This window comes from Elephantulus edwardii, unplaced genomic scaffold (assembly GCF_000299155.1).
Source record: "Elephantulus edwardii isolate Elephantulus edwardi_28Jun2011 unplaced genomic scaffold, EleEdw1.0 scaffold00026, whole genome shotgun sequence".
Classification (NCBI taxonomy): Eukaryota; Metazoa; Chordata; class Mammalia; order Macroscelidea; family Macroscelididae; genus Elephantulus; species Elephantulus edwardii.
This window is the reverse complement of record NW_006399776.1, coordinates 19952164-19956623: the sequence shown is the minus strand read 5'-3', so window position 1 is coordinate 19956623 and position 4460 is coordinate 19952164.

Genomic DNA, 4460 nt, shown 5'->3' with positions numbered 1-4460 from the left:
AATCTTCCTCCATTCCTGATGGAAAATTCTTTTTTGAGGATGCTCTGGTGGCCTAGTGGCAAGAAACTGCGCTGCAATCATGAAGGTGCACAGTCTGAATCCACCAGATGCTCCACTGAAGAAGGAGGGGCAATTTCCTTCTGCGCCAGTTGGATCTGACTTGGCAGTACACAACAGGAAAGGGAAAAAAATGGTTTTCATATACCTCATACAACTACTCAAATTCTTTAATTAGCATATGTTGTTGTTATGTTTATCAAGTTGTCTTTGACTCATAGTGATCCTATTTGCAATAGCTTTGAACCTCGCTCTGTCCTGAGCCAGTCTTACTGTCTCTGACACATCTAACCCCATTACCCTAGTTATTGTGTCAGTCTGTCTCATCCAAGGTCTATCTCTCCTGCTCTGTCCCTCAACCCTTTCAAGCATGATGTCCTTCTCCAGGAACTCGTCCCTCCTGGCACATGCCCAAATTATGTGAGATGGAACTCCAAAATCCTTGCCTCCGGGAAGAAACTTGGTTTCACCCTCTTCAGGACCAACTTGTTTGTTTTCTTGTCCACCTATGGAATGTTCATCACTCTTCTCTATCACCACAACTCAAAGGCATTGATCCTTCTTCTGTCATCCTTAGTCATTGTCCAGCTCTCTGATGCATAGTGAGTAATTGCAAAGACCATGGCCTGGATCAGGTGCATCTTAGTCTCCAGACTAATATCATTGCTCTAGCACTCTGGAGAGGTCCCTTAATAGCAGATTTTCCCAATGCAATTTGCCTTTTGATTTTTTTAAATTATTTTTTTATTTTATTACTTTGTGTGTGTACCGTCAAATCAGATTGACTGGTACAGGGGGAGATTGCCCCTCCTTTTCCAGCAGAGCACCTTTTGATTTTTAGATTGCATTTTTCCAAATTAACTAATTTTTTTATTGGAGTGAAGGTTTATAGGTTATCAGCATACAAATTGAATACCTCACCTCATTGCCATTCAGTTGAAATGGATTTATAACTAATCCTCCAGTGAGTTTCCTAGGCTCTAAATCACCAGAGAGAGGATTACTCATTTTTCTCCTGAGGAGCAAGTGGTAGATTAAAATCTGCAGAGAAGCATGGCTTTTGGGGTAGCAGTCCAGCACCAAAAAGACTAGGCTACTAGATAGTGAAAACATACAAAACTGACTCACGGTTCTTCCAGTTTTAAGCCATTTGACATCCCTTGTTCTGTTCAAATAACTGATTCTTGGTCCTTTTACAGGTTCTACATGAGCATAATTAAGTGTTTTGTATTTCCCATTCTTTGTACTATTATCAGTAATCCACATATTATCCACATAACCAAATACTTTTGTGTAGTCCGTAAAATACAAGTAAATATTATATTGTTTGCTTTTAGCCAAGATTCTTCTAACACCAGTAATGATATCCTCCTTTCCATGGCCTCTTCTGAATCCAGTTTTGATTTCTGTTAATTTTCCTATCAATTCATCACTCCAGTTGTTTTTTACTAATCTTCAGCAAGATTTTACTTGCACATTATCTTAGTGACACTATTCAATATTTTAGACATTCTTTTGAGGATGGGCATAATTATGGCTGTCTTCTGATTTCTTAGCATAGAAGCATGAGCATTTTCAAAGCTGCATGTGCTTATTAAAATATCTCAATTATCATTCTGTCAATTCCTGAAGATTTCTTTTTCACCAATGCCTTGCATGTAGCCTAGACTTCTTCCTTCCTTCAGTACTACTTATTCTTGCAGTACTACACATATGCTACCTCCTGAAATGATTGAACATTGATTAATTCTTGTTGGTTTAATGTCACTGTGTGTTCCTTCTATCTTCTTTTGATGAGACCTATGTCATTTAATAGGGAACTCTGGTCTAGTGGTAAGGAGTTATGCTGGCAATCCAAAGTAAGTAGTTCGAATCCATCAGCTGTTCTTCTTGTATGATTAACTGCCTCTGAAAACCTGCTGGAAGGTCAGCTGTTGGTCAGTTCTGACTCAACAGTACACAACAAAAACAACATGTTATTCATTATTTTGCCCATACAATATATCTCATCTGCAACTCAAGACTTGAGTTTGATCTTTAGTTATTTCACTTTGTGAAATGTTGACTGTTTTCTAACTCCAGCTCTTTGAACATTTCATTAGAATTCTTTGACTTCTTGAGCTGTCCTTTGAAGTCATCTTTTAAGCTCTCTTCATTATTTCTTCTTTCTACTGTAGTTTCTTTAAGCTCAAAAGCAAGTTTCAGAGTCTTATGAGACCCGTTTTAATTATTCTCTGTCATTTTAATGACTTTTTGCTTTCTTTATGTATGATATTCTTGATGCCATCTGACAATTTGTCTTTGGTCACTTGGTCATTAGTGTTCAATGCATGAAATGTATTCTTGAGATGGTGTCTAAATTCAGATGTTATATACCCAAAGGTCTTCTAAAGATTAGACAAATATTAACTTACATCAAGGGGGAAAACATTGTACATTAAGTACAGGGAAGCACAGCATGACCATTGCAAAGGAAGACCCTATAAAGTCCACAAGAGTAAAAGACAATAAAAATAAATAGTATTTTTTAAAAAAAGTAAATAGTATTACATACAAAATCCTGCAATAATAGTAATAACATATAATAACTAGAGAAGATACACAGATAGATGTGCAAACTGATCAGATTTGAATAGGTTAGTGGTAGCACATCCACAAAAAATATGTAGATTTGGCAGAGTTTATTCCTATATATGTGTTTGTATGTACTGCAGACATATCTGTGGATATTGTAGTGTATGTAGGAAGCAAAGTTCTGTGATTGTCTTTATCATTGTTGTATACCATGAAGTCGGAACTGACTCATTACTGACCCTTCAGTGGGTTTTCAGAGGCATGGGAGGAGATTTTCCATCTTTATGCTGTACAACATCTGATGGATTCCAGCCGTGTCCCTTTGGGTTAGCAGTGCAGCTTCTTACCACTAGGTCATGAGAGCTTCCTGTAAATGTTTTAGCCAAAATCAAACCCCTTGAGAGAATGTGGAACTGAGCTTGGAGATTTAGGATCATAATGTCAGGGAATATCTATGCCAACTGGTATAACATAATCACAAAAATATTGTATTTTGACTATTAGCCACTGTTGTCTCAAGAGCTTTCAAGCAGCCATTTATAATGCATCTACTTATTTATATTGATATTTATTTATTCATTCATTCATTCATTCATTCATTCATTTATTTAGAAGTGGTCAAGCTTAATAAACCACACAAGCCATAGTGTCCTTTCCTCTGAGATCAGAATAACCAGATTGTGGCCAGCTCCTACTACTGATCACTGATCAGGATCACAATAGACTGTCTGGACAAAGGAGGAGAGAAGAAATGTAGAACAAAGCTAAAAAGCAGAACAAAGACTAGATTAATTAGTCTGATACAGATTGGTGGAATTACTAAAACTGTGACCCTTTAAATAACTTTTAAATCCAGAACCAGATCAACTTTTAGACAAATAATGCCATTGTTGTTAGATGCTGTTGAGCCTGCCACAAACTATAGTCACCTTATGAGCAGCAGATCTGAATCCTTACCTGTTCTGTGCCATCCTCATTAGCTATGATAGCTATGATATACTTGAGCCTGTTATAGTCACTGTGTCAATCTGTCTTGTTGACGGTCTTCCTCTCTTTTGCTGACCCTCCATCTTACCAAACATAATGTCGTTTTCCAAGGACTAGCCCCTCCCAATAACATACTCAAATTATATGAGACAAAGCCTTGGCTTTAAGGAGCTCCCTGGCTGCATTTCTCTAAGACATATTTGTTTGTTCTTCTTACAGTTCATGGAATATTCAGTACTTTTCTCCAACACCACAACTAAAAATTAATAAAATCCTGCCTCATCTTGTGCCATTCTCATGATCTCTACTGTGCTTAAGCCCATGGCTGCAGTCACTGTATCAATCAGTCTTGTTGAGGAGCTTCTGCCCTATTGCTGACCCTGAATTTTTCTAAGCATGATGTCTTTTTCTAAGGAGTGACTAAGAAAAAGGACTGGCTGTTCACTTCTGAAATAATGGGTCCCTGAAAGTCCTACAAATAGCAGCCTTCAAGCCCTTACATTACAATAAGTGCCTCTGATTGGATCAACTGCTCATCTCAGAGAGGGAGAAACCCAATTATATGTTCTGGAGACAACGGTGAAAGTCCTGATGACATTATACATGGAAGGGAAGGGTTTGGATGGAGGACGGGTAGGATGTTCGTTTCCCAAAGTAAACGGCTTTATGATTTTTTTTTTTTTTTATTTTATCGGCTTTATGATTTTATTATAGAATGTGAAGGCTGGCTCATCTCCAAGCAATCAATATATTCTTGCTCTCCTTTTTCTCCATCCTTGAGCATCACAGTAGCTACTACATTTCCCCCTGATATGTGTGTATATGTGTGTGTGTATGTGTGT